Source organism: Lycium barbarum, chromosome 4 (genome assembly GCF_019175385.1).
Source record: "Lycium barbarum isolate Lr01 chromosome 4, ASM1917538v2, whole genome shotgun sequence".
Classification (NCBI taxonomy): Eukaryota; Viridiplantae; Streptophyta; class Magnoliopsida; order Solanales; family Solanaceae; genus Lycium; species Lycium barbarum.
Window position 1 is genome coordinate 66,800,030 of NC_083340.1, and position 13,679 is coordinate 66,813,708.

At 40.4% G+C, this 13,679-nt stretch overlaps 1 pseudogene; it reads left to right on the forward strand.

The window, feature by feature from the left end:
* The first annotated feature begins 3,911 nt into the window (after positions 1 to 3,911).
* LOC132638965 (5S ribosomal RNA) lies at positions 3,912 to 4,031 on the forward strand (annotated as a pseudogene).
* The last annotated feature ends 9,648 nt before the right edge of the window (positions 4,032 to 13,679 follow it).

The window sequence follows — 13,679 nt, forward strand, 5'->3', positions numbered from 1 at the left end:
ATTCATGCCTTACATACTTAGTACACTGTTCGTACTGACGTCCTTTCTTATGGACGCTGTGTTCATGCTCGCAGGATCAGGTAGCCAGCCAGACGATCCAACCCAGTAGGATCTCCCCTCAACCGTAGTCAGTGCGCTCCAGTGGTCCGGAGCGGCAACCCTTTTTGGTATGCTACCTTGCTATGTAGATATATGTGTATGACATGACCTTGTCCTGTTTTCTCTACAGTTTATATTCCATAAAGGTCTGTAGACAGTTGTATATGGTGGGAACGTCATGTAGCTTTGTGGTCTCTTATTTTATGTACCGTACATGTAGTGGCCATGTCGCACTACCTTGTCATCCTTTGCACGAATGCCTATGTATATATTCGTATGTATAATTTATGATTTTTCGAGGTAGAGTTTATTGCATGAATTTTACAGCAAATGTTGTCGTTCAGATATAAGTTAGAAATGAGCCACCAGGTTACTCAACATATGGCAAGTATGAGTTTAGGGGTGATTGGTCAATGGTGGTCGGGCACTCATCACAGCCCATTTCTTTGGGTCGTGACAAAGTGGTGTCACGGCAGTTCGTCCTAGGGTTGTCTACTTGCCGTGTCCGGTAGAGTCCTACTTATGGGTGTGAAGCCGCCACACTTATAAACAGGAGTGTTACACCCCGTATCTTCGAGGAAGCACTTATCAAATTTGAAATATAAGTACGTTGAGTTATGGTTAAGTAAAACCACTTTGGAATATAAAGAACAAGCATTATTAAGTATATTTAATGAGGACGAATGTATATAAGGTGTACCAGAAGGTTTTATAAGGAAATGAGTGGAAGAAATGGAGTAGTACGACTTTGGAAAAAGGATGGGTAATGTTTTTTGTGAAACTTTTGGTCCAATTTGGTGGACGCATATCTCTTAGCATATGAAGTTTTATAAGGTGAAACAAAAGCCTAAAATGAAGTTCGTCGAGTCTAGTTTCCAATGCAACAAACCGCTAGCCCATTGGACTTCGGAGTAGAGAATTATGGACGTTACAAGTTCAGCTGACAGAGCAGAAACACGTGCTACAGTACTGCTACTGTAACCCACATGCTACAGTACTGCTACAGTTAAATCCTACAGTATCCGACCCGAATTTGGCCCTTATAAAAAGGGTAAGAACCCCCTTTTTCATCAGATTTGCCCCAGAAAATTCCAGAAATTTAAAGAGAGAGAGAGGGAATAAAAAAGTGAGCAATTTTCATGTAGCAGAGTAGTGGTTTAGGTCCGGGAAACGCATGGTTGTGATTCTAGTGTTGTTTTGCGGTGGATTTTAGCGTGGATACTGAGGATATTGCGGTCTTAATAGGAAAGAAGGTATGAATCTTTCTCTTTTGGTAGTATTTAAGACTTAATTACGGAGATAAAGTCGCTAAACAATCGTGTAGTAAGTTTGTTAGTTATGGAAGTTGGAAAACAGCGTGTGGGCTATTTTATGGTAAATATTGGTGTTGGAAATGATGTTATTGAAGTTGGTATTGATGTTGTGGTTTTTGGTTGTTGAATTACGATTCTGGGCTAGGCATATAAACAGAGGAGATGCTGCCGAACTTTTGGCAAATTTTAGGAAGAATTATTTGAAGTCTTAGGATAAGTATATGATAATGGGCCTAATCATAGTATGAATGGTCTTATATGTAGACTTGCGGGATTGGACGGATAAGCGTAGGTAGTTGGTGGTTGAATTGGTATGTTAAGGCTCGTCCTTTTCTTTCAAAGGCATGATCCCTATGGTATGACTTCATAAATGCTTCCGTAACCTTCTTGTCTTCAAAAGCTAAAAGTCCATTGTTTTTAAAACTTCTGATGATGTCAACGATAGGAATGATTTTATGATGATGACTCTACTTCTAAAGGCTCCAAAGTGTATGTAAAATTACCCTTTCTTTCCTTATTGCATGAATTACATAAACTGAGCGAACAACGAACACATATGACTCCAACGAACTCTAGTTCCCAATAGTGCTTGACATGATAGTTGTCTTTAATTCTAAAGTGTTGGTTCATTCTGTTTATTCTACTGAGTCTCAGATGATGACTTAGTTTGCATATGGTTGCTCACGATATTCTACTCGTGCATACCGTTAATATATCATTCACCGAGTCTCGGGTCGGGAACATATTCGTGCACAGCTTCATTGTATTGTTCACTGAGTCCCTCACAAGAGGGCCGGGTACGGTATATATATGATTATTTCACCGAGTCCCTCCCTAGAGGGCCAGGTACGGTATATATATGATTATTTTACCGAGTCCCTCACTAAAGGTCCGGGTACGGTATATATATGATGATTTCACCGAGTCCCTCACTAGTATATTATATATATGCATGACTCTCATCTCATAAGGCACAGATGCATTGGTATCCTTGATTATCATACTTGTCTCCTGTCATCTTCTACTTAGACATGGTCTTCATTATTGTACTTCATGATTTACATACTCTGTACGTTTTTCGTACTGACCCCTTTTCTTCGGGGGCTGCGTTTCATGCCCGCAGGTACAAATACTCAATTTGGTGATCCTCCAGCTTAGGACTGCTACTCAGCTGCTTGAAGAGCTCCATTGTTTCGGAGCTTGAGTCACTTTGGTACAGATCTTTTTGACGTAGACTTTGTTATACTTTTAGAGGTCTGTAGACGTATGTGGGTTGTGTATATACGATTTGGTCAGCTATATCGATGTAGTTCATCTTGGATGTCCCCGTGTATAGTGGCAACCTTGTCAGCTTGCATATTTGTTATGTTTTGGTTAGCTGTGGCTTCTCAGGAGACAGGTTCTCTTTGATGTATGACATGATGAGTTCATAGCATGCTTTCACAGAGTGCCATATTGTTTTTAGTTTCAGTATGATTATATCTAGTGGGTCGTATACGGGTGCCCAGCTCGGGCACTTGTCATGGCCCATCGGTTTGGGTCGTGACAAAAGTGGTATCAGAGCAGTTCATCCTCGGAGTGTCTACAGACCGTGTCTAGTAGAGTCTTGTTTATCGGTGTGTTGTGCACCACATCTATAAACAGGAAGCTACAGGACATTTAGGATATCATCATTCTTTCTGATCATAGATCGTGCAGTACATCCAATGATAGGAAAGCTCGTTCTTGGTACGTTTTTTGTTAAATTGCAGGATTGTGTTGGAGGAGAAGAAAAGTTCAGTTAATGGGAGCATAAGTGAGGCTTCGAAGGGGAACATGAGACCAGTATCGCCCGTCGACTCAGGATCGAGGATGTCAAGAGGTATAAGAAAGAGCATCAGTTATTCCATTGACGCGGACCCATCGGAGGATGTGGCTCCAGTAGGAGGAGACCCGACTGAGAAATCATATGACAAAGACCTGTTTAAGGGTCACGAAACTCCTGTGGATGAAGACGTAATTGAGGAATTACAAAGCTGGCATAACTAGATTTTCCCTACGTTTTAGCATTATGTTAGGCCAGACTAGTAGACGGTGGGAAGACAAAGATGAAGAGCACACTTCACTCTATAGCCTACCAGATTAGGCTAAGGACCGATCGGCTACAGGTATACGTGTTCTTATTGGAACTTCCTATGTGCGTATGTATTTACTTCAGGGTAATACTGAATAGTGATGAGCGAAAATCCTAAAGGGGATTAGTGACTTAAGTATTTGCAAGTAATTACGATCAAGATGCCTTCGCCACCATTGGGAATCTTGAAAGCTAGGATGAAAAGTAGTTATACATGCAGATTGAAGGTGATTATTGAGGATTTCATAGGCCAAAATAGCATTTGCTTAGTCAGACGAGTACGAGATCCTTTCTAATTCGGAGGGAGATGCATTACGAGAATGTTTGGGAATCTGTTAAAACTTCAACTTGCTTTAGGTTATGTGAGGAAGGTCACGCAGTAAGGTGTATGCGATTATACCAGCACTAACGCACCGGATCCCATTAGCACTCCAAGGTTAAGCGTGCTGGGGAGAGAGAAATACTAGGATGGGTGACCCCCTGAGAAGTATATTAAGAGTCCTACAAATTCAGACATAAGAGACAGATGAGAACCTAGAGTAGCCTAAGGGAAATTGGAGTATGCGGAGTGGATAGAAACCATAAAAGGTCGCGAAGGATGAGGCGGACTAGACCGGCAAAGAGAAAAAAAAAATTGCATCACAACTCTAGAATTATGATGAGTTCGAATAGTATTGGGAAATACTTTGTAAGCGAGGCGTTAGTATATATATATATATATATATATATATGTGTGTGTGTGTGTGTGTGTGTGTGTGTGTGTGTGTGTGTATTTGTATGAGTATGACATCCTATATGTGGCTGCGCCAACGGTTATATGTGTCCCAGCAACCGACGTTGCGGTATACTGAAGGCATCAATCGAACAGGGTAGTGAAGTTCAAGTGATAGATGTTACAAGGTAAGCTGATGATATTGTCACCACAGGCTAGAGTTGGAAAGTCCTAATGCAACAACATTAGGGAAAGGAAGAAAGTGAATATGTAGAAAGTAAAGAGATTAGAATGCATTGAGAAAAAAAAAGTGTAAGAAACGAGGGTGAGTGTAGCTTCCAAGAGGGACGATGGGTAAGGCAATGGACTATTTGGATAAAATTCGAAGGTAGGCATGCGAAAGGGATAAAGTATGGTAGTGTGAATCAAAAGATGAATGTGCGGGGTCAGAAAACAGATTTCGATTAGTGGGACTAAAGGATAGTAATCGCAAATAGGGATGTGAAGTAAGAGAGAGAATTATCAGGCCTTGCAACGATACTAAGAGATTTCCAGCCCTCGAGAGGTGTCTAAAGGGATAAATGTGTATTCATACAGACACAGTTGCCTCGGAAACGGAGAAGCTTTCCTAAAAGATGATTTAAGAATAGAACGGATTTGCACATTTAGAGGAATATTTTACGAACGTTAGGGTCGATACTATAAAATAACAAGTGGAGAAGGGCGCTCGGGGAGGAAGGAAATCAAGGAAGGTTTGAGGATGAAAGCAGGAAAGGTACACTAATGGGCTGGTCAAAAGAAGAAGAAAGGAAGAAAAGAAAAATTGAGCAATCACCAAGAACAAGCGAGAGGTTAATGAACTAACAAAGCTAACCGGGAGGTAGTACATCAATGACATGGGATGAGGATAAGGAATACCGAGGTTTAATTATAAAGGAAATAGAAGGATGTATAGGAAATATTCATGAGTATGGACTAGCCTTGGCGGCAGGAAGGAGAAGAAAGAAGAGGGTATATTTGCAAGGAATTCATGACATGAACAAGAAGTGACAGAACACTGGAAGAACTACAATGCATAGGTGGGGCACAAATAAGTAGTCAAGGAAAATTTCGGATAAGTGAGCCAAGAGAATAAAAGGATTGATAGTGGAAGGGGAAGAGTGTAGCATATTAACCCTCAATGATGTATTGTAGACGTAGAGTGGAACCGGAAACACAGAGTAAGAAGAATTTCAGTGATAATAGTTGCGGAGGAAGACGAGGGATAAACAGAGCAAAGTGTGATCAAACGTTCCGTAAAATGTTTTGATGGATTCCAATGTTTCCATTAACCCGTTGATTCGGGAAATGTTCAGTCATAAAAGGCAGAAGTAGAAAGGCCTTAAAAAAGGCAGCGAGAATGGATCTGTAATGCATAAGCGCTTCATTCAAGTGCAAAGCCCTCGATTAGCAGAAAGGAAAATAAGTCAAGTTATATGATGAGAGAATTCCGGTATTATAAGAGATCAAAACAGTCGAAGGATCGTTAGGGTAGGCCGATGACTACTGATACTCGGGAGTTACTAGTGTATAAGAACACGCTTAAAAAGGGGGGGAAGGGCAGATCTAGTCTTGAAACGAGGTATGGCATTGTCAAAAGTCCAAGGAAAGAAAGAGGTTAGCTTAAGGAGGCCAAAATTCGGGACGTAGTGGCATACTAAGAATGCATTAAGAGGGAGCAGGAACGAATTAAAGATAAGCATACCACAAAGCAGGTATGAAAAGGAATTAAAATGGATCAAGAGAATACTTCATGCGGACGTGAGATATGATATTTCTAGACCAGGGAAATTTGTGCTGCACCTAAATAGGCAGCAACGTATCCTAAAGTGTAATAAAGAGAGTAAGAAAGCTCTGCAAGCTAACTACAAAGAGAATGATGAAATGGATGATGAGTACAAAGGACACTTTGGGTTACAACGAAAGAAAATCTTGATATTAAAGGAAAAATACAAGAATCTTAACAACGGGAGTAGCGATAAGCGGTGTCGCGATCTCTAAAGAGAGGAAGAACGATATGGGTGCAGATAGAAAGGCAGCAGCATCAATAGAAATTAGAAAGTATATCACGGGTCACTAACCATACTGAGCATAAGGGTATATATTATAGAATTATATGAACCATCAGCGTAAGGTTATGCCCCACAGATGGGAATGGCCACAACGGAAAGCCAACAAGGAGTGACAGCTAACTAAGTGATCACTGGAATAAGGAAGTCAAAGGTAAGTATACCATACCAATGTTGGAAAGAAGCTATGGTAAAGTGAGAATTGCCCTAACCTTATAATTATAAGTTATATTGCAACATTTGAGGCAAAGGAATTAAAGGGTGAGTTTGACAAGAACTCGAAGATATTGTGAGCTATAGTCCAGTTCGAACTATGATTATTGGTTCATCGCAATATATAATCCTGCTACGAGGAATAATAGAGATGGTGATGAAATATTAGGAATGTACGTATTTAAGAAATCGTATTGAGGATATGGTTATAACCTATCATGTAAAGGAATTAATACGGATGGTTGAAGAAATGTAACCGTTAAGAGTAAGGATTTGTCAGTAGCAGAGTAACGTTGAACAAGCAACGGGACATTAGTATAAGAAAATCTATGATGAATCGGAAAGCTTGGCTGATGAATTACGAGGGAATAATCTAGCACGTATCTAAGCTCAACAAGTACAAGTAGGGATAGCCAAGATAGCGTCGGAGGAGTCAACAAGAGAAAGAAGAAAGTGCTATATTTGAGCAAGGGAGTTATCCGTTAGTAAAGAAATGAGGAATGAAGAGGAAGGACGCTCGCAGGACGCCGAGTAACCGTGGCGTGACTAGTTAAACCACAGGAAGGAAGACAGAATAAGAATGGAATACTAGCTAACTTTTATACATGAGGATTGAAGACTGTACGACTCGCAAATGAATTTGATAAGGAGCTAAGAAAGAGCAGGACGAAACTGACCAAATTATAGTACAAGTATATGCTAATCGAAAAACAATTCAATGAGGATATTGAGGATCGGCTCACTACAACCTTCGAGGACGAATGTTTTTAAGGGAGGAAGGATGTTACACCCCGTATCTTCGAGGAACCACTTATCAAATTTGAAACATAAGTACGTTGAGTTATGGTTAAGTAAAACCACTTCGGAATATAAGGAGCAAGCATTATTAAACCACTTTGGCAGATTTTAGGAAGAATTATTTGAAGGCTTAGGATAAGTATATGATAATGGGCCTAATCATAGTATGAATGGTCTTATATGTAGACTTGCGGGATCGGACGGATAAGCGTAGGTAGTTGGTGGTTGAATTGGTATGTTAAGGCTCGTCCTTTTCTTTCAAAGGCATGATCCCTATGGTATGACTTCATAAATGCTTCCGTAACCTTCTTGTCTTCAAAAGCTAAAAGTCCATTGTTCTTAAATCTTCTGATGATGTCAAGGATAGGAATGATTTTATGATGATGACTCTACTTCTAAAGGCTCCAAAGTGTATGTAAAATTACCCTTTTTTTCCTTATGGCATGAATTACATAAACTGAGCGAACAACAAACACATATGACTCCAAGGAACTCTAGTTCCCAATAGTGCTTGTCATGATAGTTGTCTTTAATTCTAAAGTGTTGGTTCATTCTGTTTATTCTACTGAGTCTCAGATGATGACTTAGTTTGCATATGGTTGCTCACGATATTCTACTCATGCATACCGTTAATATATCATTCACTGAGTCCCGGGCCGGGTACGTATTCGTGCACAACTTCATTGCAATGTTCACTGAGTCCTTCACTAGAGGGCCGGGTACGGTATATATATGATTATTTCACCGAGTCCCTCCCTAGAGGGCCGGGTACGGTATATATATGATTATTTCACCGAGTCCCTCCCTAGAGGGCCGGGTACGGTATATATATGAGTATTTCACTGAGTCCCTCACTAGAGGGCCGGGTACGGTATATTATATATATGCATGACTCTCATCTCATAAGGCACGGATGCATTGGTATCCTTGATTGTCATACTTGTGTCCTGTCATCTTCTACTCAGACATGGTCTTCATTATTATACTTCATGCTTTACATACTCAGTACATTTTCCGTGCTGACCCCTTTTTTTCGGGGGCTGCGTTTCATGCCCGTAGGTACAGATACTCAGTTTGGTGATCCTCCAGCTTAGGACTGTTACTCAGCTGCTTGAGGAGCTCCATTGTTCCGGAGCTTGAGTCACTTTTGTCACGAACCAACCCCGTGGGCCGCGACTAATGTCCGTGCTGGACACCCGTACGTACCCAATAACCCAAAATAGCATATGAATAGAATAAACAGATATAGAAGGCAATTGGCATTACTAATTACCACAGATATACAGATATAACGCGGGGAAGCCGATAAGGCTATCGCAGAACATATCAACCCAAAACATAGACACAACCCACAAGTATGTCTACAGACCTCTACGGAACAATAACAGAGTCATAAGACGGGACAGGGCCCCGTCATACCCCTGAATAACATATATATGTACAATAGAAAAAGTCTGTACCAAAATGTAGGCTCCGAACGAGAGAGCACTCCAAGACAGCAGAATAAAATCCTAAGCAGGCGGATCAGCAAATCGGTCGTCTGTACCTGCGCGGCATGAAATGCAGCCCCCGAAGAAAGGGGGTCAATACGGAATATGTACTGAATATGTAAAGCCTGGAGTACAGTAATAAAATCATAATCGGAACAGAACGTACATAAAATGAGTGTAATGTCAAGAATATCAAATGCATATTTACAAAACATAAATAGTGTATGCAAAATCATATGCCATATCCGACCCCCGTCAAGGGACTCGGTGAACAGAACGTGGTCGCCACCCCGACACTGGCGCCACAACACATCATACTCCAGAGTAGGGAATAACTCCGTAACATATCATATCATATCAGATGGCCATATCGTATCATATCATATCATATCATATCATATCAGAATAGGCGTACATGGCACAGCATACTCCACAACCCATGTACATGTATACCTGCCCCCTCACATCGAGGCACGACGAACAATGCAGTGGAATACGCTTGATAACATATCCTGGCCCGGGCTCAGTGAAGGAAACATTGAGGCATCCACGAGTGGAGTAGTGAGAAACTAAATACAGTATAAAACATAATACATTTACAAGGACTCGAAGGAATATCTCGATAACAAACCTTAATAATGAAATCGCACGATAATCACAGTGCATGTATTTCGGATACCACAATAGGTTACGTAAAAATAAATTTTTCTGGAATCGTTTCCATGTTCCAAAATAGTTTATAAGACTCAATGGAATATTTAAAACAATTGTCGTTTAGTAGTTAGAAGGGTAGTTAAAACGTTCCCTTTTGAAATCGCTCGAAAATAAGTCAATACACAATAGGAGAGGAATCGGGAATAGTGGGCCCACCTCGGCTCAATTGAGGTGGTGGGCTCAAATTATGTACATTAAGCCTATGGAGTCATCTATGAAGGTGTTAGGGCAATCTCATATCCTCCTAGGTAATTTATAGGCGCTTACACCATTCTTTCAACAAAGCATAGAACATATGATTCAATTCTATTGAATGAAAAAGGGTTAAATTCAAACTTGGATTTCTAGGAATAGAATCGTCCCCGAGGCTCGTATCTAAACCTATTAGGTCTAAGACATGCCACGAGAAGGAAAGGTAAAGCTTCACATACCTTATACGCTCCTTACGCCTCTCCAAACTCAATTTCCGTTTCCTCCAAAATCTACAATTGGTCATAATTACCAAATATCAATTACAAGCCTTTAGGAATTCAATCTTAACTCATACTTGTCTACAGAAATTTGGGCTGCATCTCCCCTATACATACAACATCCCCGAGAATTTAACTCGGCCAAAATGTCAACAACAACAACCACAACATCAACAATCGAATTAAAACGCATTCTAGCATGAATAGTATTCCTTTCTAAATAGTGCGACAACTTCTAATCTAACTTCGCACTTCCAATCCAATATCAATGTTTTCATAGTCATTTACTAATCAAGATCATTCCAATACAATTCGGAGGCATTTCATATCATTCTACAAAATATTTACAAAATATACAAAAATTCCACCAAAACCATAATTTATCCGAAACTTCTAATCTTCGACATAAATATTCATAACACATTTTCATCTTCCAATTTCATTAACAATAATCATAATTCGCACCTTAACAATTTCATTTTAATCATTACATAAATCTACCACAAAATCACAAAACTTCCCATAACAATTTAACAACCAATCTTTCATGCTAATATGGACTAGCATTCTTTCATTGACACCACAAGGCTACAACAACACAATTAACATCATAAATAAAATTGGTTCATCCTTCTACACACACATGCACACCCACGGCTCACCCCCGTCATTTCCAACTTCAACCAAAACCTTTAAACTTTCATTTCCAATGTAGAGTTCACAACAACCACAACTAGAATACTACCTAAAATTAACTCATTTTTGCCTACAGAACAACACATGCACACGGCTATATATATATATGTATATTCATCATGCAACTTCCATATTTTCATGAATTCTTCTCCTTTCTACACTCCACAACATAAATAAAACCTTCATAACACATAAAAAGGAATTAATTCTTACCTTTTCTTCCTAGCTTCTTCACTTGACCCAAGTGCCAAATCTACGAAACAAGCGACTTATCTCCCGAAATAACTACACCACGTTGTAGAGGACCCTTGAATTAGTAGAAATACCACAAGAAAACAATTTTTGAAGCAAGATTTTAAGGGGCAAAATTTATGGGTCTTGGCCGAATGGCCCTTTTTTGTGGTGTTCTTGCTCTTGTTTTTCTCCTTTCTCAACTTGTCTTGAAAGTTCTAATAGATGAAGCTAATTTAATCACATGGAAATTATTTAAGAGTCCTGGGTTGGGCTAGCCATATGGCCGGCCACCCATGCTCCATTTGGGCCTCATCTTCTTTTTTCTTTTTGAATTTTTCTAGCCCAATTAATTGTGGCTCGTTTTGTAGTTCCCGAAATTAATTTCCGAAATTCCCGATTTTTGCCCCTCACCTTTCTCGCTATTTCCACATTAATGGTTCATGAACAACACACACGTATTAGATAAAATCAAACATGACCTTATTTCTTTCAAGCCCAAATTATTTCAAATTTTTCCAAGTAGACAAAAACACGGGTTATAACATCCTCCCCCCCTTTTGAACATTCGTCCTCGAATGTTAAATTAATCTTATAGGGTCTTGTAAGTATTTTTGGGGAAAGTTCCTTATATGGGCAGCACATACAACTTATTCATTAATCGGTATAACCAGTTACAGAATTTAAATTACCTGTAGACATAAGAAACAGGTGAGGGTACTTCTTCTTCATTTCCTCTTCAGCTTCTCAGGTCATCTCCTCGCTGTTATTGTTCCGCCACAATACCTTAACGGAAGCTACATCTTTATTGCGCAATCTCCTCACCTGGCGATCCAGAACGGCTATAGGTTACTCTTCGTAAGATAGTTCCTCCGTCACTTGAATATCATCTACTGGAAATATTCTGGAAGGATCACCAACACATTTACGGAGCATAGATACATGAAATACTGGATGTACTGCTTCTAGATCAGATGGTAGATCTAGCTCGTAGGCGACATTCCCAATCTTTCGAACAATCTGATAAGGCCCAATATATCGCGGACTGAGCTTTCCCTTTTTACCAAATCGCATTACACCCTTCATAGGCGACACCTTCAGAAATACCCAATCACCAACCTGGAACTCCAAAGGTCGACGTCGTTTATCAGCATATGACTTCTGTCGACTCTGGGCTGCTAATAACCGCTCTTGAATGAGTTTCACCTTGTCAACCGCCTGCTGGATCATATCTGGGCCGATTAATTCAGTTTCGCCAACATCGAACCAGCCGATTGGTGACCTGCATTTTTTGCCATACAAAGCCTCGTACGGTGCCATCTGGATACTGGAATGGTAGTTGTTGTTATAAGCAAACTCAATCAGCGGCAGGTGATCATCCCAGCTACCTCTGAAATCGATAACACAGGCCTGCAATATGTCTTCTAACGTCTGTATAGTGCGCTCGGCCTGCCCGTCGCTCTGAGGATGAAATGCTGTGCTCAGACTCACCTGAGTTCCCAATCCCTCCTGAAATGATCTCTAGAAATTCGCTGTAAACTGGGCACCTCTGTTAGTGATAATAGATATAGGAACTCCGTGAAGTCTTACTATTTCTTTAATATATAGTCTGGCATAATCCTCAGCTGAATAAGTAGTTCTGACTGGAAGAAAATAGGTTGATTTTGTCAGCCTATCAACAATAACCCATATGGAGTCATACTTCCGTGGAGTGCGAGGTAAACCTGTAATGAAGTCCATATTAATTATATCCCACTTCCAGGTCGGAATTTCCATTTCTTATAACAGTCCACCCGGCTTTTGATGTTCAATCTTAACCTGCTGACAATTTGGGCACTGGGCAACAAACTCTGCGATGTCCCGTTTCATGCCATCCCACCAATACAGACATCTGAGGTCATGATACATTTTCATCGATCCCGAATGAACAGAATAACGGGCATAGTGTGCTTCGCTCATAACCTGCTACCGTAGCCCTGCAACATTAGGTACACACAATCTGCCTCAATATAGCATTATTCCGTCTAGTGTAAACTCGAATGGAGGCTTCTCCTTTTCGTGGGATGTGTCTCTGTACTGTACTAAAACAGGATCTTCATATTGGTGCTGCTTTATGTCTTCCCTAATAGATGATTCAAAAACCCCTCGGACAGAAATCCTCATACCTCCAGAATCGGCCAGACGAACTCCAAGATTTGCCAGCTGATGAATATCACGTACTACCTCTTTCCTCTCTAGTTGAAAATCTGCCAAACTACCCATAGACTTGCGACTGAGTGCATCTGCTATAACATTAGCCTTGCCCGGATGATACAAAATATCAATATCATAGTCTTTCAGCAGCTCCAGCCACCTCCTCTGCCGCAAATTCAGCTCCTTCTGCTTAAAGATATACTGGAGACTCTTGTGATCTGTTTATATATCAACATGGACGCCGTATAGATAGTGTCTCCATATTTTCAAAGTATGGATTGCCGCTGCTAGCTCCAAATCATGGGTAGGATAATTTCTTTCATGCTTTTTGAGCTGCCGGGAAGCGTAGGCTATAACTCTGTCGTGCTGCATTAATACACAGCCTAACCCAACGCCGGAAGCATCACAATAAATAACATACCCATCTGGTCCCTCTGGAAGAGTCAGAACTGAGGTTGTAGTCAACATCTCCTTCAACAATTGGAAGCTTCGCTCGCAAGCATCAGTCCACTGGAACTTGGCTCCCTTT